Genomic DNA, 23596 nt, shown 5'->3' with positions numbered 1-23596 from the left:
CTCCTCTTATGCTCCACTTTTTCTCCACTTTTTCTCCACTTTTTTCTCCACTTTTTCTCCTCTTATGCTCCACTTTTTCTCCACTTTTTCTCCACTTAGGCTCCACTTTTTCTCCACTTTTTCTCCACTTTTTTCTCCACTTTTTCTCCTCTTAATCTCCACTTTTTCTCCACTTTTTCTCCACTTTTTCTCCACTTTTTCTCCACTTTTTTCTCCACTTTTTCTCCACTTTTTCTCCTCTTATGTTCCACTTATTCTCCACTTTTTCTCCACTTTTTCTCTACTTTTTCTATGGTCGGTCTACCCATTAGCTCTGCCATGCATAGTGTAGCTCTACACCTACTGCACATGTTACTTTATGATTGACATCTCTTTCGTACCAGAGCTGTCTAAGTCTACTCTGACCCCATATTTGTCATTACTATATTGTCCTTGTACTGTATTATGACATTTGTATAATGTGTTTCATTTCTTGCTGTGTTGCAATTTTTTTGCTGCATCCCAATTGTACCTCTACATTGTTCGAGTTTATGTTATTGTTCTCTCACTCTTATGTGATACTGATTATTGTCATTTTTCATGATTACATGCAGATAAGACCAATCTGACGAAGGCTCAGGCCGAAACGTCATTTGTAACTTGTTTTGGACAAAAACATATATGCTTATGAAAAAAAAATTTTCTTAATACGGACCAATAAAGAGTGATTTTGCATTACTATCCGTTGTGACTTACTGACTTAGTCTGGGAGATATAGAGTGCCGAGGTTACTCACTAATTTTATCTATTATTACCTCTGAGCACCTATATACCAGTGAGCAGAGCTTCCTCTACAGTAGTTCTCCTGATTAGGCATGCCCTTACCTCATGAGCAGGGCATTGCAGCTTTGGTAGCAACCATTACGACATGGACTCTGCTGCTGTGGACCCGGGGAGAGTGAGTGCAGATTCATTGCACCCACACTCCTCACATGAAGGGTCCGCACTCCTAGAAAATGGGGGATACGTTCCCTGAGTGTCTCCCCCCCATATTCTAGACGGTCCAGAGTCGTCGTGGGACCCCTTTATTTTTTTTCTTACAATAAATTGGTGAAAGAGGAAATGTTTTGGGGACTGTTTTTTCAAATAAATTTCTTTTGTCGATTTTTTGTTTTTGTTAGTACTGACAGTTTATGATGTTGGGTACCTAATAGACGCCATGACATCACAAACTGCTGGGCTTGATCTCAGGTGACTTTACAGCTAGTATCAACCCGATTTATTACCCCGTTTGCCATCGCACCAGGGCACGGGATGAGCTGGGGTGAAGCGCCAGGATTGGCGCATCTAGTGGATGCGCCACGTCTGGGGTGCCTGCGGCCTGCTATTTTTAGGCTGTGAAGGCCCAATAACTATGGACCTTCCCACCCTGAGAATACCAGACCACAGCTGTCCACTTTACCTTGGCTGGTGATCCAATTTGGGGGGGACCCTACTTTTATTGTGTAATTATTAATATTTATAAAATAATTATAAAAAAGAGCCTGAGGGGACCTCCACATTGGATCCCCAACCACGGTAAAGCTGCCAGCTGTGGTTTTCAGGCTACAGCCGTCTGCTTTACCCTAGCTGGCTATCAAAAATGGGGGGACCCAACGTAATTTTTTTTTTTTAACTATTTTTTAAATAGAAAAAATTAATGGGCTTCCCTGTATTTTGATTGCCAACCAAGGTAACGGCAGGCAGATGGGGGTGGCAACCCATAGCTGTCTGCTTTATCTGCGCTGAGAATCAAAAATACCGCGGAGCGCTACGTCATTTTTTTAAAGATTTATTTTTACAGCACTGTGATGTCCAGCAATCAAAATACAGGGAAGCCCATTTTATTTTTAGTTATTTAAATAAATAATTAAAAAAAATATATGTTAGCTCCCACTGCATTTTTTGTATTGCTAGCTAAGGGTAATCCAAGCAGCTACTGGCTGCTAACCCCCACTGCTTGGTGTTACCTTCACTGGCAATGGAAAATCCAGGGAAGCAATTTTTTTTTTTTTTGCCAAAAAGCTACAAAAAAAGGACGTGAGCTTCGCCATATTTTTGTATGCTAGCCAGGTATAGCAGGCAGGTGCTGGAAGAGTTGGATACAGCGCCAGAAGATGGCGCTTCTATGAAAATGCCATTTTCTGAGGTGGCTGCAGACTGCAATTCGCAGCAGTGGGGCCCAGAAAGCTCAGGCCAACCGGTGGTGCGGATTCCAATCCCAGCTGCCTAGTTGTACCTGGCTGGACACAAAAATGGGGCAAAGCCTACGTCATTTGTTTTCTAATTATTTCATGAAATTCATGAAATAATAAAAAAAGGGCTTCCCTTTATTTTTGGTTCCCAGCCGGGTACAAATAGGCAACTGGGGGTTGGGGGCAGCCGTACCTGCCTGCTGTACCTGGCTAGCATACAAAAATATGGCGAAGCCACATAATTTTTTCAGGGGGCAAAAAACTTCTGCATACAGTCCTGGATGGAGTATGCTGAGCCTTGTAGTTCTGCAGCTGCTGTCTGTCTGTATGGAGAAGAGCAGACAGCAGCTGCAGAACTACAAGGCTCAGCATACTCCATCCAGGACTGTATGCAGAAGTTTTTTGCCCACCAAAAAAATGACGTGGGCTTCGCCATATTTTTGTATGCTAGCCAGGTACAGCTGGCAGCCACGGGCTGCCTCCAACCCCCAGTTGCCTATTTGTACCCGGCTGGGAACCAAAAATATAGGGAAGCCCGTTTTTTTTAATTATTTCACTTATTTCATGAAATAATTAAAAAACAAATGACGTGGGCTTCGCCCTATTTTTGTGTCCAGCCGGGTACAACTAGGCAGCTGGGGATTGGAATCCGCAGCACAGGTTAGCCCGAGGTTTGTGGGCGCCTCTGCTGCGGATTTCAGTCCGCAGCCGTCCCAGAAAATGGCGCTCTCATAGAAGCGCCATCATCTGGCGCTGTATCCAACTCTTCCAACAGCCCTGGAGCCGGGTGGCTTGTTGGGTAATCATGAGTTAATACTGGCTTTGTTTTACCAGCCAGTATTAAGCCAGAGATTCTTAATGTCAGGCACGTTTGACCCGGCCATTAAGAATCTCCAATAAAGGGTTAAAAAAAGACACCACACAGAGAAAAAATACTTTAATAGAAATAAATACACAGACACATTAGAGACTCCATCTTTATTACCCCTGTCAGCCCTCCACGATCCTGCTCTTCTGTCTTCTTTCTTTCTAGTGTAGTAGTAGTGACGATTGTAGTGAGGGGCATCACTTGGGGCTGGGGAACCTCCATCCTAACTACAATGCTCACTACAATCGGGAAGCAGCGTGCAGCCTTCACTCCGTGAGTGATCACTGCTGGCTGCTAGCGGTAACGCTGACAGACGCGTTACCATAGCAACGGTGCTCCCGGAGCCGCGGTTAGCGGTGACGTCACCGCTAACTGCGTTGCTATGGCAACGGTGATCTCCGTTAATGACCGGCTGTGTCAGCCGGTCCCTAACGGAACGGGGAGTCGACCGTGTGCTAGAGCATGTCGCCGGTACACGGCGATACACATATGTGCACCGTGTACCGGAGAGATGCACTCGCAGGTCCTACATGACGTGTCATAGTCATGTGACCAGTCTGTAGCCAATGAGATAATAGCTACGTGACTGGTCACATGGCTATTTTGACGTCACGATAGGTCCTGCTTCTCTGCTGGCAGTGCAGGTCACCGGGAGGATTCAGCGATCATCGGATGGAATAGCGGCAGGAGACAGAGTGCAGAAGGGATCGCGAGGACCGGTAAGTGTTATGGCAATGTTTATTAACTGTTTGTGTACATTTATAATGCATTTTTATGTGTTTGTGATTGCCTCCCATTATAGCCTATACGTTCGAGTTCGGTTCGTCGAACGTTCGACGAACCGAACTCGAACGGGACCCCCGTTCGGCGAACCGGCCTCGAGCCGAACCGGGACCGGTTCGCTCATCTCTAGTCCCCAGCCATGCAGTCCACGACACTGATGTCCTCCTGTCACTCTGCACACATGGTCCCGCTCGGCTTACCTGCGGTGATGAAGTCCCGACCTCAGCGCTGTCACTGTCCTCCATGGCCGCCGCTTGTCACATCACCTTCTCTCGCTTCCGACCCGAGACTAACTAGCGGTGACGTCACGGGCCTCTCGCGATACTTGGCTGTGAAGGCGGCGGTCATTGAACTCAGTGACAGGTGCTGTCGGCAGTGCAGGAGATCAGCGCAGGTAATGTACCTCGCTGACAGCAGCACTTATCATGCCCTGCAGTGACCTGGGCTGACCCATTGATGTTAGCTCAGGTCAGTGCACTGCTCTCCCAGCCAATGGGGAACATCCTGCTCTTCATTGACTGGGACAGTGTGGATCGTCATGGCAACCCCTTGGATTACACCAGACCTGGATTTGTTTTTCTTTCTAATAAATTGGTTAAAGAGGGAATGTATTGGGGAGTGTTTTTTCAAATAAAAATGTGTTTGTCGTCTATTTTTTTTTATTACTGACTGGGTTGGTGATGTCGGGTATCTGATAGACGCCTGACCTCACCAACCCCAGGGCTTGATGCCAGGTGACATTACACATCTGGTATTAACCCCATATATTACCCCGTTTGCCACCGCACCAGGGCGCGGGATGAGCTGGGGCGAAGCACCAGGATTGGCACATCTAATGGATGCGCCACTTCTGGGGCGGCTGCGGCCTGCTATTTTTAGGCTGGGGAGAGTCCAATAACCATGGACCTCCCTAGTCTGAGAATATCAGACCACAGCTGTCTGCTTTACCTTGGCTGGTGATCCAATTTTGGGGGGACCCCTACGTGTTTTTTTTTTTTTAATTATTTATTTAATTTAAAATAACAGCGTGGGGTGCCCTAAGTTTTGGATTACCAGCCAAGATGAGGTTGCCAGCTGTAGTCTGCAGGCTGCAGCCGTCTGCTTTACCCTAGCTGGCTACAAAACTAGGGGGAACCCTACGTCATTTTTTTTTTTCATTTTTTTGGCTAAATACAAAGCTAAGCACCCCTTAGTGCCACATGAAAGGCACCAAAGGGTGCAAAATTACAAAATGCAGGAGAGTGGGACATTATGTGTCTTTCTGCCATTATAATGACAGAAAAGACTGATATGAAGTGCACAAGCACAAGAAAATCACCAGAGCGCTCTATGCTGTGAAAAGCAGTAGAAAATGGCACTGGAGTGAACATGTGACCGCCTCATGTAGGATGAAGCTATGGATCCTGGGTAAATTTATGCATTTACCCTCCTTCAGTTTTTTTGCAATACACAAAAAAAACGGAAGGCACACGGATGACAAACAGATGACATACGGACCGTCTACGGAACGGAAACGGATGCCACACGGATGCACCCGTGAAAAAAAACGGACTGTTTTTTGCAGACCGCAAAAATGGATCGGTCGTGTTAATGTAGCCTTATTCTGATCTGCCGTTTATAAACATCAGGCAGAAATAAGTGAATAATGCCCCCCGGCATCAGAAAATCTCCGGGGTTTCAGGGCTAGCTGAGACCCTGGAGATCATGATTCAGGACGGTTTTTCCGGTCCCCGCTCACGTGATCACAGGTATACACCATACACCGATGATCACGTTACAGTAAATGACAGCGCCGGTAAAAAATTATTTATCTCCCATCTGGCATGAACAAACATGATAAATCTCCTCCCCGGTCCCCTCCGGGCCCCCGGTGTCGCCAAAGTGTCCCCCTTGATGCCCTCCCAGAAATCCAAGATGGCCGCGCGCACAGCAGCGCGCCGGCCGCATTCACCCTACTCCTCTGATTTCTGTCGCATGTGCCATGACACATGCGACAGAAAACTCCTCCCCAGGCCCTGCCAGGTCACCCCCTATAGCCCCACCGGTGTTCCTCGGTGTCCCACGGTACCTGTGCAGCGTTGATCCCCCCACGGCCCTCTCCTTCACAATAGACGCTGCCACATGCACAAAGCGGCTGTCAGCTCAGCTTCCTGTGTTCAGACACAGTGAGTGGTGGTTATGCATCTGTAAGCTAAATGGGCGGCACGGTGGCTCAGTGGTTAGCACTGCAGTCTTGCAGCGCTGAGGTCCTGGGTTCAATTCTCACCAAGGACACCATCTGCAAGGAGTTTGTATGTTCTCCCCATGTTTGCGTGGGTTTCCTCCAGGTACTCCGGTTTCCTCCCACACTCCAAAGACATACAGCGCTATGGAATTAATAACGCTATATAAATGAATAAATTATTATTATTACTGCAATGCCCTGCTCATGAGGTAAGGAACATAATTGATCAGGAGAGCTATATACTACATTTCCAAATGGAGGGATTTGCTTTTATAGTTTCCCTGCTGAACGACTACCAAACATGAGAGTCCGTTATACGCCACAAGAAAACACATCTAAATAGCGAGCTCTGTTGTTAAGTATTCATTCAGCTGGATAACTGGACTTAAAGGGGTATTCCATCTCCAAGATCCTATCCCCAATATATAGTAGGTGGAATAGCAATAATATCAGCAAATACCAATATTTGGAAATGTAGAATAGTTCTCCTGATTAGGCATGCCCTTACCTCATGAGCAGGGCATTGCAGCTTTGGTAGCAACCATTACGACATGGACTCTGCTGCTGTGGACCCGGGGAGAGTGAGTGCAGATTCATTGCACCCACACTCCTCACATGAAGGGTCCGCACTCCTAGAAAATGGGGGATACGTTCCCTGAGTGTCTCCCCCCCATATTCTAGACGGTCCAGAGTCGTCGTGGGACCCCTTTATTTTTTTTCTTACAATAAATTGGTGAAAGAGGAAATGTTTTGGGGACTGTTTTTTCAAATAAATTTCTTTTGTCGATTTTTTTTTGTTAGTACTGACAGTTTATGATGTTGGGTATCTAATAGACGCCATGACATCACAAACTGCTGGGCTTGATCTCAGGTGACTTTACAGCTAGTATCAACCCGATTTATTACCCCGTTTGCCACTGCACCAGGGCACGGGATGAGCTGGGGTGAAGCGCCAGGATTGGCGCATCTAGTGGATGCACCACGTCTGGGGTGCCTGCGGCCTGCTATTTTTAGGCTGTGAAGGCCCAATAACTATGGACCTTCCCACCCTGAGAATACCAGACCACAGCTGTCCGCTTTACCTTGGCTGGTGATCCAATTTGGGGGGGACCCTACTTTTATTGTGTAATTATTAATATTTATAAAATAATTATAAAAAAAGAGCCTGAGGGGACCTCCACATTGGATCCCCAACCACGGTATAGCTGCCAGCTGTGGATTTCAGGCTACAGCCGTCTGCTTTACCCTAGCTGGCTATCAAAAATGGGGGGACCCAACGTCATTTTTTTTTAAACTATTTTTTAAATAGAAAAAATTAATGGGCTTCCCTGTATTTTGATTGCCAACCAAGGTAACGGCAGGCAGATGGAGGTGGCAACCCATAGCTGTCTGCTTTATCTGCGCTGAGAATCAAAAATACCGCGGAGCGCTACGTCATTTTTTTAAAGATTTATTTTTACAGCACTGTGATGTCCAGCAATTAAAATACAGGGAAGCCCATTTTGTTTTTAGTTATTTAAATAAATAATTAAAAAAAATATATATGGGCTCCTGCTGCATTTTTTGTATTGCTAGCTAAGGGTAATCCAAGCAGCTACTGGCTGCTAACCCCCACTGCTTGGTGTTACCTTCACTGGCAATGTAAAATCCAGGGAAGCATTTTTTATTTTTTTTGCCAAAAAAACTACAAAAAAAGGACGTGAGCTTCGCCATATTTTTGTATGCTAGCCAGGTATAGCAGGCAGGTGCTGGAAGAGTTGGATACAGCGCCAGAAGATGGCGCTTCTATGAAAATGCCATTTTCTGAGGCGGCTGCAGACTGCAATTCGCAGCAGTGGGGCCCAGAAAGCTCAGGCCAACCTGTGCTGCGGATTCCAATCCCCAGCTGCCTAGTTGTACCTGGCTGGACACAAAAATGGGGCGAAGCCTACGTCATTTGTTTTCTAATTATTTCATGAAATTCATGAAATAATAAAAAAAGGGCTTCCCTTTATTTTTGGTTCCCAGCTGGGTTCAAATAGGCAACTGGGGGTTGGGGGCAGCCGTACCTGCCTGCTGTACCTGGCTAGCATACAAAAATATGGCGAAGCCCACATAATTTTTTCAGGGGGCAAAAAACTTCTGCATACAGTCCTGGATGGAGTATGCTGAGCCTTGTAGTTCTGCAGCTGCTGTCTGTCTGTATGGAGAAGAGCAGACAGCAGCTGCAGAACTACAAGGCTCAGCATACTCCATCCAGGACTGTATGCAGAAGTTTTTTGCCCACCAAAAAAAAGACGTGGGCTTTGCCATATTTTTGTATGCTAGCCAGGTACAGCAGGCAGCCACGGGATGCCTCCAACCCCCAGTTGCCTATTTGTACCCGGCTGGGAACCAAAAACATTTATAATGCATTTTTATGTGTTTGTGATTGCCTCCCATTATATCCTATAGGTTCGAGTTTGGTTCGTCGAACGTTCGACGAACCGAACTCGAACGGGACCTCCGTTCGATGAACCGAACTCGAGCCGAACCACGGCCGGTTCGCTCATCTCTACTCATCTTGCCTCTCATCTGTCCCATTGCCACTGTGAGGACTTAACCTAAGAGGCCAACATGGTGCCAGATGTCCTGGATCAGAATGAATAAGACCGAAGATGACATTATGTTCTTATGAAAAGAAGAAAGAAGAGGATGGTCAGAGTAGAGGACTGGATGTTCATGGGATGTCAGCAAAAAGGTCAGTATTACATTATTTACACCCTACATGCTCTGCATTCTGGAGAAACCACAGACCTCAATAAGAAACATAAAATTCAAATTTATTAAATTCCATGTGAATCAATTTTCCCTTCCAAACTTGAGCAATCTGCCAAATTTGAACTTTAGCACATTAGTTCATCTACAAGTTGGCCATAAAATAACCTAGGGTGTTCTGAGCCATGTACATACTGACCCAGAGAACAGAGTTGGCTCAAAATTGGTATGTATGCTATTCACGGCATGGGGATATGGAAGACATCTTTTATGTTCTTTTACGAAGAAATGAGGCCAACTAGGGTTGCTGCCTTTTCCGCGATAGCAGTGAGATACCAGAGAATGCTGGAAACAGTGGTCGTTCTGCAACTCCAATAGCAGCAGTGACTTCAGATGACTACCTTCATGCATGATGGAGCACGTCCTCACATCGCAAATCAAGTGAAGAACGTTCTGTGTGCACATTTTCCCGATGACAGGATTTTGAGCGGCTCCTTCCCTAACGTATGGCCACCACGCTCACCCGATCTCAATCAATCAATCTATTTTTTTAAGATACCTTCCGTTTCCGCTTCCGTGACTTAAATAGTATACATACCAATTTTCAGCCAATTCTGTCCACTGGGTCAGTCTGCACACCGCTCCAAACACCTTAGGTTATTTTATGGCTACCTTGTATATATGTAATCCAAAATGGTGCCAAAAATGCCAATAGTCATATCTTGCATCAGTATGGCACATTTGGGGCTCATCATCATTATGCGGATATTTTTATAAGTCTGTATACAGGTGCATCTCAATAAATTAGAATATCATCAAAAAATTAGTTTCTTTCAGTAATTCAATACAAAAAGTGAAATGTATATATTATATAGTCATTACACATAGAGGGGTCTATTTCAAGGGTTTATTTCTGTTAATGTTGATGATTATGGCTTACAGCCAATGAAAACCCCAAAATCATTATCTCAGAAAATTAAAATATTATATAAGACCAACTGAAAAAATATTTTAAACTCAGAAACGTTGGTGTCTACAGAAAAGTCTGTACAGTAAATGCCTCAATACTTGGTCGGGGCTCCTTGTGCATGAATTACTGCATCAATGCAGCAATGTGGCAGGAGGCGATCAGTCTGTGGCAATGCTGAGGTGTTATGGAAGCCCAGGTTGCTTTGATAGCAGCCTTCAGCTTGTCTGCATTGTTGGCTTTGGTGTCTCTCATCTACCTCTTGACAATACCTCATAGATTCTCTATGGGGTTTAGGTCAGGTCAGTTTTCTGGCCAATCAATCACATTGATACTGTGGTTAGTAAACCAGGTATTGGTACTTTTGGCAGTGTGGACAGGGGCGAAGTACTGCTGGAAAATTAAATTTCCATCTCCAAAAAGCTTTTCGGCAGAGGGAAGCATGAAGTGCTGTAAAATTTCCTGGCAGTCGACTTTGGTCTTGATAAAATACAGTGGAGCTACACAAGGAGAAGACATGGCTCCCCAAACCATTAATGATTGTGGAGACTTTACACAGACTTCAAGCAGCTTGGATTGTGGCCTCTCCACTCTTCCTCTAGGGTCTGGGACTGCGATTTCCAAACGAAATGCAAAATTTACTTCCATCTGCAAACAAGACCTTGGACGACAGAGCAACAGTCCAGGTTTTTTCTCCTTGGCTCAGGTAAGACGCTTGTGTTGCTGTCTATTGGTCATGAGTGTCTTGACACAAGGAATGTGACACTTGTAGCCCATGTCGTGGATATGTCTGTGTGTGGTGGCTCTTGAAGCACTGACTTCAGCAGCAGTCCACTCCTTGTGTATTTCCCCATTATTTTTGATGGCCTTTTCTTAATAATCCTATCAAGACTGTGGTTATCACAGTTGCTTCTGCACCTTTTTCTACCACACTTTTTCCTTCCACTCAACCTTCCATTAATATGCTTGGATGTAACACTCTGTGAACAGCCAGCTTCTTTAGCGATTACCTTTTTGTGGCTTACCCTCCTTGTGGAGTGTGTCAATGACTGCTTTCTGGAAATCTGTCAAGTCAGAAGTCTTCCCCATGATTGTGTAGCCTACTGAACCAGACTAAGGGACCATTTTAAATGGTTAGAAAGCCTTTGCAAGTGTTTTGTGGTAATTATTCTAATTTTCTGAGATAATGACTTTTGGCTTTTAATTGGCTGTAAGCCATAATCATCAACATTAACAAAAAAAAAAAAATTTGAATTAGATCCCTGTGTTTGTAATGACTCTTTATAATATATAATAAACACGTGAAATAGATCCATCTGTGTGTAATGACTCTATATAATATAGAGGAATAGATCCCTCTGTGTGTAATGACTCTATATAAAATATGCATTTCACTTTTTGCATTGAATTACTAAAAAAATAAACTTTTTGATGATATTCTAATTTATTGAGATGCACCTGTACATTTTGTTGTATGTGCTCATATTATACCACTATGTGTACACTGTTTGACACTATGGGAACTAGCTTCAAGGATAGCACTAATGTTCCCACTGTGTAATTACAGAATATGTGCCAAGATCAGGTTATTTTTGCAAAGCTCATAAAATATCTAATTAGTAAATATCTTCTGACTCCTTATGATTTCAATGTTAGTAGGAACGAGCAATGTTTGTATTATGGAGTCATCCTCAGCAAATAATAACAGCACATGAGGATCAGGAGAAACAATAATCCGCTAACAGCCAAGTATACCCATAATGTACAAAGTCACATGCCAAAAATAATTTTAGTTACTCCTTTACAGTGTGGGAAATATCAATACTAGCACAAGCTAATTATAAGGTGTCTTAATTATAAAAGTAGTGCAAAAGATTGTATACCAGTATAGTGTTTGTTAAAAAGTGGTACTAATCAGAATTGAGCGAACCTTTTTGATAAAGGTTCGCCAATTTTAAATTCGGTATGAGCCTAAAGCCTGCTTTACACCTTATAATTTCACATGCGATCTCGTATGCGATGTGACACGCCCCCATCGTATGTGTGGCACGTTCAATTTGTTGCCCGTGTCGCACAAATGATTAAATCCCGTCACACGTACTTACCCTTCCATACGACCTCGCTATGGGCGGCGAACATCCACTTCCTGGAGTGGGAGGGACGTTCGGCGTCACAGCGACGTCACACGGCTGCCGGCCAATAGAAGCGGAGGGGCGGAGATGAGTGGGACGTAAACATCCCGCCCACCTCCTTCCTTCCGCATTGCCAGCGGGAGCCGCGGGATGCAGGTAAGCTGAGTCCATCATTCTCGGGGTGTCACACACAGCGATGTGCGCTACCTCGGGAACATTGAACAACCGGACGTTCAATTTTTAGAAATTTAGAACGTGTATGCGACCAAAGTTTTATCGTACAATCCTGATCGCACATAGGTTTCACACGCTACAACAACACTTATGATGCCGGATGTGCGTCACTTACGACGTGACCCCGCCGACACATCGTTAGATATATTGTAGTGTGTAAAGCCCGCTTAAGCTTGGTCGTTCAGGCTTGGCAAACCCGAGCCCCTCCCTCAAAAGTATTTGCAGACTGTTTTTTTGCACATTTATGGCTGGTGTTGGGGTTGTGTGGCCTATTACTCAGACCAGATACATTAATCTTATTGGTTGACTATGTCATTTATTGGAGACCTACCACCTGTGACTTATGGCTGTCCTTAATTATAATAAGACCCTAACTGAAATTATGTGAAAGAGAGATTGTTATTAATGATGAGCGAGTTTAGAAATACTCGAATTCGCAATCTTCGTAACGAGTACTATTGACTAATCGTATACTCATTCCGAATAGTGTATGCAATGCAAGTCAATGGGGAAAAAGTCGCAAAGTAATGACTATCCTAAATGCAGTACTATTCGTGCGAATAGTGCGGAATTAGGGTTACTCATTGCATTGCAAGTATTCCCCATTGACTTGCATTGCACATTCTATTCAGAATGAATACGCGAGTATTAGCTCGTTACAAGTATCTCAAATCCGAGTATTTCGAAACTCGCTCATCATTAATTGTCCTAGAGGAAATTGTGCCACTTGGTTGTTTCTTTTTCCTATCGGTATTGTAGGAGGCAGAAGATTGCTGTAGACGTCACTTTTAGGGATGATGGAATACCTCAAATATTCGGCTTTGCGAATATCCAGCGAATAGGTCTCCGCTATGCAAATATTCGATGCGCAATGTAAGTCTATGGGAAGCCCAAATAGTTCCGAATAGTTGTTATTCAGGTTTCCCATAGACTTGCATTGCACATCGAATATTCACAAATAGTCGAATAGTGGCGACCTATTCGGCAAATATTCGCGAAGCCGAATATTTGAGGTATTCGATCATCCCTAGTAACTTTCCTTTTCTCGGTGAAAGTACAGAATGGTTGTTACAGTGGGGGAAAAAGTAGTTCAGCCACCAATTGTGCAAGTTCTGCCACATAAAAAGATGAGATTTGCCTTTAATTGACATCATACTGTAGGTGACCACAACTAAGAGAGACAAAATAAGAAAACAAATCCAGAAAATCACCGTGTCTGATTTGTTTTTGCAAATTATAGTGGAACATAAGTATTTGGTCAAAAACAAAAGTTCTTCTCAATATTTTGTTCTATATCTTTTGTTGGTATTGACAGAGGTCAAACGTTTTCTGTAAGTCTTCACAACATTGGCACACACTGTTGGTGGTATGTTGGCCCATTCCTCCATGCAGATCTCCTATAGAGCAGTGATGTTTTGGGCCTGTCGCTGGGCAACACATACTTTCAACTGACTCCAAAGATATTCTATGGGGTTGAGATCTGTAGACTGGCTAGGTCACTCCAGAACCTTCATATGCTTCTTAAAACTCCTTCATTGCCCTGGCGGTGTGCTTGGGATCATTATCATGCTGAAGGACTCAGCCACATTTCATCTTCAATGCCCTAGCTGATGGAAGGAGGTTTGCACTCAAAATCTCACGATACATGGCCCCATTCATTTTTTCATGTTCATGGATCAGTCATCCTGGTTCCCTTGCAGAGAAACAGCCCCAAAGCATGATGTTGCCACCCTTATGCTTCACAGTAGGTATGGTGCTCTTTGGATGCAACTCAGCATTCTGTCTCCTCCAAAGATGATGAGTTGTGTTTCTACCAAACAGTTCTACTTTGGTTTCATCAGACCATATGACATTCTCCCAATACTCTTCCGGATAATTCAAATTCTTTCTAGCAAACTTCAGATGGGTCCGGACATGTACTGGCTTAAGCAGGGTGACACGTCTGGCACTGCAGGATCTGAGTCCCTGATGGCGTAGTGTGCTACTGATGGTAGCCTTCGTTATGGTGGTCCCAGCTCTATGCAGGTCATCCACTAGGTCTCCCTGTGTGGTTCTGGGATTTTTGCTCACCGTTCTTGTTATCAGTTTGACCCCACGGTGTGAGGTCTTGCGTGGAGCCTCAGATCGAGGGAGGTTATCAGTGGTCTTGTATGTCTTCCATCTTCATATTATTGCTCCCACAGTTGATTTCATCACCCCAAGCTGCTTGCCTATTGCAGATTCAGTTTTCCCAGCCAGGTGCAGGGCTACAATTTTTTTTCTGTTGTTCTTGGACAGCTTTTTGGTCTTTACCATAGTAGAGTTTTTAGTGTGACTGTTTGAGGTTGTGGACAGGTGTCTTTCATACTGAGAACAATTTCAAACAGGTGCCATTATTACAGGTAATGAGTGGAGGACAGAGGAGCCTCTTAATGACGTTACAGGTCTGTGAGAGCCAGAAATCTTGCATGTTTTTAGGTTACCAAATACTTATTTTCCACCCTAATTTGCAAAAAAAATATTGCCAAATCAGAAAGGTGATTTTCTGGATTTGTTTTCTCATTTTGCTTCTTATAGTTGTGTTCTACCTATGATGTCAATTACAGGCCTCTCATCTTTTTAAGTGGGAGAACTTGCACAATTGGTGGCTGAATAAATACTTTTTTCCCCACTGTAAAGGATGAAGTGCATACTAAAAATCAGCAAATCTCCAAAATTCATTTGATGTACAATTTGTTCAGAAGCAACTTATTGGATTTTTTCTCATAAAAGAACTTTCCTAGAATATATATCAAGATGATGTTCTGTAGTGGTAAGTATTAGATCTTGAGTTTTACCCCCAAATAATTTATATAAATTCTTAATGCTTTCACTTATCCAAGTGATTCTAACTATGTGTTTCCAATGTTATATTGATGCTGGACCTGAGCTGATCAACACTTTAGGGTACTTCACACACTGCGATATCGGTACTGATATCGCTAGCGAGCGTAACCGCCCCACATTGGTTGTGCGTCACGGGCAAATCGCTGCCTGTAGCGCACAACATCGCTAACACCCGTCACATGGACTTACCTTCCCTGCGATGTCGCTCTGGCTGGCGATCCACCTCTTTTCTAAGGGGGCGGTTCTTGCGGCATCATAGCAAAGTCACACGGCAGTTGTCCAATAGCAGAGGAGGGGCGGAGATGAGCAACCGGAACATGCCACCCACCTCGTTCCTTCCTCATTGCCGGTGGACGCAGGTAAGAAGATATTCATCGTTCCTGCGATATTACACATAGCAATGTGTGATGCTGCAGGAACGACGAACAACATTGTGCCTGCAGCAGCAACGATATTAAGGAAATGAACGATGTGTCAACGACCAACGATTTTTCACGTTTTTGCGCTCGTTGATCGTCGCTCATTGGTGTCACACGCTGCGATGTCGCCAATGGTGCCGGATGTGCGTCACTAACGGCATGACCCCGACGTTATATCGTTAGCGATGTCGCAGCGTGTAAAGCACCCTTTAAGGTCATCAGGGCCTATTATCTACCATCAGAAACATCACTTGTGTATTAGGACTATACCATACAGACAACAAAGATATTGTAGAAGGTTAAATATAATAATTAATGCAGTGGCATAATTATAGTCCACCTGCCTGTTGGTCAGATATATTCACCCTTATAGTATTCTATATGCTATAAAGACATATTATAATAATAATAACATAATAATGTCCGTCATCCTGAACTAATGTCATACATTTTGCGCCCCTTCCTGATATAATGTCCTCCAACCTGTGCACCTTCCAGAAGTAATGTCACCCATCATGGGTCCCATTCCCGGTATAATATCCCTCATCTTTGTCCCTTATGTAATAATGTTCCCAGTTCTGACACTGCTTAAAAAAAACATTTCTTTTGACCTTTCCTGCTCCCATGAAGCGCAGCATCCTCTTCTTTAGTTAGCGCAAAAAACGGCAGCTGACTTTGGCCTGCCTGCTATGGGTGATGCATGACATCACTCCTATATGCCTCCTGTGGCTGGCACACTTCAGCTCCTGGCCTCTTGTTGGTTGATGGCAAAAATTGCTGTTTACTGAAATCTGGCCGGTCTCTGCGTAACAATACATTTCAGTTGATTGTGTGTCTTTGAGCACACATCCAGCTGAAATAGGCACTGGCATGGGCAGAAACTCTGACTCGGGCCTGGTCTTGGTCTCACACTTTGTGACCGCGATCATTACACCCTTGATTACATATTAATAATCCTATCTCATCTTCTTATTTTGAGTCACTGTTGTATAATTGCAATGTGTCCTGAAGTACCACACCTCACTCAAAAGGCCACTCTTGTTTTTGCAGCTATCTTCTGTTCAAGTATTATTTTGTACAAATGTCTACCATGTTGAGTCTAAAGTAGCACACCAGAAATGTTGTTTATAGGTAAGATGCAGGTTAAGCAGCTTCTAAAACCAACTCAAGGTCTACAAAGGTCCAGTGTACCTGCATCCGGGTCTACAATTCTGAAGCAAAAGTCCAGTGTTTCTGCATCCTGGTATACAAAGCTGAAGCAAAGGTCCAGTATATCTGCATCCGGGTCTACAAGTTTGAAGCAAAGGTCCAGTGTTTCTGCATCCTTCTAAAGATAAGTGATACACCCTGTATACTACAGCAGGTATATGCTTTTCAAAGACGAACATGGTTTTACCAGTAGTTAGTTAAACAAGATAATGAAGTAACTGTATGGAGTGTGATAAAAATTTTGAGATCTACTGGAAGTAGTTTACTAAAGCTCATCAGTTTACGCCATCTGTTACTGTTGATTGGAACCATTTTATTTCACAAGATGCTGATGAAAGCAGATAGCTGTCAAAAATCTGTTTGATCTGATTTAATTATTTTTACTTCTTGTCTGTACACTCTTCAACATTGAAATTGTAAAAACCGAAAAGGGCTCAGTGGAATGACTATCTCTACAAAGTGTCCAAGGTGCCTTTTGTCAACAAGAAAATGCAAGGTTGCATGTTCCTGATGCTACTGTGAACAGCCTGCATGGACTAAATGTGCTCCCCTGGCTATAGTGTCTCCAGACTTGTCTCCCACCGAGCACATCTGGGACATTTTTGGTCAGTAATTATATAGTAGCTGCCGGCAGTGGATCTTGATGATTTTCCCTAGTGCATTCCACGACAGAGCATCCCTCAGGTGACTATTAATAACCTAATTGATAGTAAGTACGGGGATTTCCACGCATGGTGCTAACACACAATACTAAATAAATCAAGAAACATTTAAAAATTAGTTTCCAATTTTTCATCAATTGCAGATCAGTAACTTGTCTCCATCTTGTGATTTCCATAATTCTATGACTTTTCCTTCTTGGTGTAGCACTTTCAATTTTGAGAACTGTACTGGTAGATCACACTGAAAATGAGCATTGCTCATACATTCATTTTGACAAAACAGAATAAATAAGCTTCAAAAATATTGTCTTGGTAAAGGAACAAATAGGTAAATCGGACATCTTTCGCCTTATAATGGCTTTATTATGTGCACTTATAATACCAAACATCCAGCACTTTCATGGAAGATACAACTGTGAATAGATGTTCCTCAGTACAGTCCCTGACAGAAGTTCTGTCGCTTATCCATGTTATGTAAATAAAAGCTTACAAACCTGACTTTAAATTCATCCATTGGTTTTATAAATTACTCTTTTGAAAGCTGAAACCCTCCCAAATTTGGTTTAGGTTATGAAAATAAAGTTGCTGGAAAGCTAAAATATTGATCATTTAATGAACACAGAAAGGTCAGATTTTGGCAAGACAAAAGTTTTGTCACCTTGTCATATAATGCACCCAATCCTAGTTTACATCCTTACCTGTGCTCACTAAATGATCAGTTAATTAGTGGGTGTATCAAAAAGAAACCCAGCACCCCAGACATTCAGTTGAACTGCAACTTGACGTCTGACAACATGCTAAAAATCCACCCTGAACCCCTTGATTAGCAAGAGGTCTGAAGACCAGATCCACTGCAGAGGTGGCTGGCACCTTTAATGTGTCTCAGCGTCAAGTACAAAGAATTAAAAAAAGATTTGAAGAGACTGGAGATGTTTTTGACAAACCCAGGTCCGGCAGACCCCACAAGGCAACTGCTCAGGAGAAACTTTGTTGGTTAGAAAATCCAAAGCCAGACCCTCTTCCACTGCAGCAGAGCTTCAACAGGCCTGGTCACCTCAAGTACCTGTGTCAACTAGAACAGCTTGTAGGATTCTGTCTCGAAATGGCCTCCATGGTCGAATCAGTGCAGAGAAGCCAGCACTAAACAAAAGGCAATTAAAAAACCGTGTGGCATTTGCCACGTCTTACAACCTGCTAAAAAGATGGACGCTGGAAAAGTGGCAGAAGGTGGATTTCTCTGATGAATCTTCAATTGAATTACACCACAGCCGCTGCAAATACTGCAGGAGACCTACTGGAGCCCGTATGGATCCAGAAAACAGTTACGTTTGATGGTGGAAAGATCATGGTCTGGGGTTACATTCAGTATGGGGGTGCGCGAAACATTTGCAAGGTGGAAGGTGTTAAAGTATTAATCTGGTCTACAAGATCAGATTGATATTATTGTTGTTTGATTTTGCTACACTTAACATAGAATAACATCTAAATATGTATGAAGGCCATATTCAGTGTAATGTGCCTTTAAATATAAAATAATATATTAAGTGCTAATGCATTGCAACATGTACCAGTCCTTCTCTCTAAGAGTGGCCCCTGATGCACATGACATGACTCTGCATGTTCACATTACATAACCTATTATTAAAAAGTCCCTAGATTGTGTAAGAACAAGATAAAGACCATCTTGGACCATGAGGAGTGCCAAGAATATTATCTTGATATCCATTTGAATCAGGTGGTCTATGATTTATGTAATATTCCAGATGAACCAATCAGTATAGATGATAAACAGGGGTGTAACCAACCATTATGCAATATTGATAAGATTGACCAATGTATGATGGTCTACATTGACTAATATGTTAAAGATTTTCAATTAATAACCCCCTCGGCATTTGCTCAGCTGGGTAACCACACGATTGACATTGCTGGCTGGCTTCCTCCCATCGACGAACCATTCATTGGGCATGTGGCTTGGCTGATTGCCATAACAAAGGCAATATCAATAGCCTAAAATATAAAGAAGTATTAGCTACCTCTTACATTCCCAATCATAAAAGGGGTCAAATTCTGCAGCAGGATGGTGCTCCATCTCATACATCCATCTCTACAACAAAGTTCCTCCTGGCAAAGAAGATGAAGGTGCTCAAGGACTGGTCAGCCCAGACCCCAGACATGAACATCATTGAGCATGTTTGGGGTATGATGAAAGAGGAAGCTTGGAAGACAAAACCAAAGAATCTAGATGAACTCTGGGAGGCATGTAAGATGCATTCTCTGCTATTCCTGATGACTTCATCAATAAATTGTGTGAATCATTGTTGAACCGCATGGATGCAGTCCTTCAAGCTCATGGAGGTCACACAAAATATTAAATATGGCTCTAATAGCACCACAACTTCATTCACCAATGTTATGCAACATATCTTTGTATTAGAAGTTAATTATTTGTGTGAATTTCACATTACTTTCTGTGGGCGACAAAACTTTTTTCTTGCCAAAATCTGACCTTTCTGTGTTCATTACATGATCAATATTTCAGCTTTGCAGAAACTTTATTTTCATACCCTAAACCAAATTTGGGAGGATTTCAGCTTTCAAAAGAGTAATTTATAAAACCAATGGATGAATTTAAAGTCAGGTTATGAGCTTTTATTTACATAACATGGATAAGCGACAGAACTTCTGTCAGGGACTGTATTTGGTACCTTAAAAACTATATTTCTCCTTGGATACAGTTATGTTTTCATATGCTTGTATCATGCACTAGACACAGATATTAATATAATTTAGGCTTTAAATATCAATTGTGACATTGAGACTCAACTTGTGTCATCTCAGACCTATTTCTCTTTTTGGGCTGCAATGAATATGACAGCCTTATAGTCACTGAGGTCACTCACAACTGTTCTCTTCTTAATCACACAGCGGTCAATTACAAAACCTTCTCCAACCAGAGCTTTCCTGGCTTTCCTTCTTTCTCTAGGTCACATTTGACAACATGGTGAAGGGCTGCTCTCACTTTTCTTTCTTTGTCCTCTAATTGGTCACTTAAAGAAATGGGAAAATGATGAAAGTGATTGTCCTTCATTCAATAATGAATAGGATAGCATGATTGTAGGAGAGCTGCAGAGAAAACAAGTGCAATAGGGTCTTATCTGAAAAGACACATGAGAATAAACAGAGGATTTGTGCACCTTATGAGGTTGTGAACATGCAACACTGATGAGATATAAATGGTGTGGCTGCTGCTGCAGGCACAATGAGTCACTCGTAGATCAAGATATATTGAGAAGAAAACATGGTTTAACCTGTGCTGCTGCAAGAAGGAATCCAAGTGCACAGATGTGGATTATGAGCAGTTTATTCAATGCCTTTGAAGGTAATCCAACATCACATGGATACCAACAAGTGACTTGGTGGTATCCTGATGAAGAAGTTGGTTTACTTCGAAACACGTGAAATAAACAACAGATAATCCTCATCTGTGTACTTTGATCTCTTCTTGCAGCAGAGTAGATTACACCACAGTTTTCTTCAATATACCTAGGATGGCATTAGAGCTCAGTCGTTAGTGCTTGATCATCAGATTCAAATCTTGGGGAAAAGACTGGAATCCAAGCAACACTTTATACTTTTTCATTGTGTCCAGAAATAAATGTTCAGATCCCGTGATATGTAATAAAGCCATAGGTCTCCATTCACATAACTGTGGCCAAAATAATCAGAAACAAATATTCCAGGCGGAACACAATCCAAGGTGCAAGTGTCCGATGAAGGCATCCACAATATAAAATCTTGAGTAAAGGACCGGCACTCCAAATCTTCTAAAGTTTATACGGAAAGCTGAGGATATAGAGCGCAAATAGGGTCCTACCAGATTTAAAATGTGGTGTACACAATATTACACTCACCTATCAGGGTTCTGAGAGTCACAACCCGTATGAACATGAGTTAATATTCAGTGCTGGAAAAGGAGAAGCAGGATTAATGCCGCACTTCCGCCAAATGAAGAAATTGTTGATTATTAATAAATTCTTTTATTTCATAGATCTACACGTTTCAGGGATCCAGTCCCCTTCTTCAGGACCAAAGGCAGAATCAACAATCTTGATTTTGCCTTTGGTCCTGAAGAAGGGGACTGGATCCCTGAAACGTGTAGAACTATCAAATAAAATTATTTATTAATAATCAATAATTTCTTCATTCGGCGGCAGCGTGGCATTAACTCCGCTTCTCCTTTTCTAGCACCGAAAGTTTATAAGGATTTATTCCATATGAGCAAAATACAGGCATTAATGACACGTTATTAAATCATGTATTTTGCTTGTATGGAATACATCCTTCTAAACTTTAAAAGATTTGGAATGGTGGTCCTTTATTAAAGTTTTTATATTGTGGCCAAAATAAGGTATTACATACTAACAACATTTTTTTTTGCTAAATAAAAAAGTGCAGCAAATAGCAGTTTCCGCTACAAAGAGGCACTGTAAAAAAATGTATACCATGTTATACTCTTTTTGCACTTTGGTCAATGGCAAACATTTTCCACTGTATGGCAAATCAGTGGAATCAATTGTATATGTATGTCAGAGCTGAGGTTTGGATACTATCGTACTTTCCACCCAACTGTAATGTGAACAGAGCCTTACTATGCCCTTCCAACAGGACCCAATATTCTACAGCTACCATAACTTAGAATTTCGATCTTAGTGCACAAATGTAGACTTTACTACCGGCATTTAGAATTTCCTTTTGAATAAACTATCACTGAAACAAAGTAGACAGAAGATATACGATATTACACTAAAAAGGGCTTTACACGCTGCAACATCGGTAACGATATATCGTCGGGGTCACGTCGTTAGTGACGCACATCCGGCGCCGTTACCGATATGGCAGCGTGTAACGCAAATGAGCGACGATCAATGAGCACAAAAACGTCAAAAATCATTGCTCGTTGTCACGTCGCTTATTTCCTTAATATCGCTGCAGCAACAGGTACAATGTTGTTTGTCGTTCCTGCGGCAGCACACATCGCTGTGTGTGATGCCGCTGGAACGACAAACATTTCCTTACCTGCGTCCACTGGAAAAGGAGGAAGGAAGGAGGTGGGCGGCACGTTCCGGCTGCTCATCTCCGCCCCTCCTTTTCTATTGGGCGGCGGTTCAGTGACGCTGCTGTGACATCACTGTGACGCTGAACGAACCACCCCCCTTAGAAAGAAGGCGGATCGCCGGTCACAGCGACGTCACAGAGCAGGTAAGTGCGTGTGACGCTGCCGTAGCGATAATGTTCGCTACGGCAGCGATCACCACATATCGGCCGTACGATGTGGGCGGGTGCTATCGCGCTTGGCATTGCTAGCATCGGCTAGCGATGTCGCAGCATGTAAAGCCCGCTTTAGGCTGCAATCATGTCTTACATACTGTACAAATTATGCCATTAGGTTCCTCTTAATTTTTTGGACAAATACTTCACCTTTCTCCTTCTAGGTCTATATAAAGAAGCATGGCTCCAATGAAACGCTCCTGTCCGTGAGTCCACCCATCTCTTCAGCTCCATGATGCATCGGTCACTGGGCTTGAGCACTATGATTTGCTTGAAAAAATCACAGGCTGCATATAATTGATGAATTATGGAACCAGCACTGAGGTCAATCATGACGTCTTCTTTAATATTACCTGCAGAAAAAATTCAGACTGTTACAGAATACATACGTGTAGGTGTAAAAAGTCACAAGAATAGGACGCACCATCATCTAATACCAGAGATGAGTGAATATTTTGAAATTCAAATACTCAGTACTAGAAAGCTTCTAGTATCTTGGAAAATACACTTGAGGAGGAAAGAACCACACTGACCATAAGAGCTTACATTCTACAGAAAAGAATGCCTTAGGGTACGGTTCCACTTGTGAGAGACTCGCGCGTATCTCGCATCACATCACCCGGCATGGCTTGCTTCTCTCTTGATGTGAGCATCTCAGCTGCTTTGAAATACATGCAGCTGACCCACTCCTGTCAGGAGAGAGGCAAGCCGGGTAATGCAATGCGAGATACACTCGAGGCTCTCGCAAGTGCAACCGTACCCTTAGGTTACTTTCACATGTCAGTCTTTTTACATCAGTTGCATCCATTGCTTGGAGTAAATACGGTATCCTGCAAAATATTTTGCAAGATTCAGTTTTTTCCCCATAGACTTGTATTAACAACTGTCGGGCGGAAGCAACGCAGAATGTAACGTTTGTTTGTGCGTCCAAAAAAAATGGACAGCGACGTATC

General features: G+C 42.9%; 1 pseudogene; it reads right to left on the bottom strand.

Moving 5' to 3' along the window:
- Positions 1-23596, bottom strand: part of LOC142255908 (nicotinamide N-methyltransferase-like) — a 33287-nt pseudogene that overhangs the window by 8678 nt on the left and 1013 nt on the right.

The sequence above is a fragment of the Anomaloglossus baeobatrachus genome, chromosome 11 (assembly GCF_048569485.1).
Source record: "Anomaloglossus baeobatrachus isolate aAnoBae1 chromosome 11, aAnoBae1.hap1, whole genome shotgun sequence".
Lineage (NCBI taxonomy): Eukaryota > Metazoa > Chordata > Amphibia > Anura > Aromobatidae > Anomaloglossus > Anomaloglossus baeobatrachus.
Note: the sequence above shows the minus strand (reverse complement) of the source record. Positions and strands in the feature narration are given on the sequence as shown.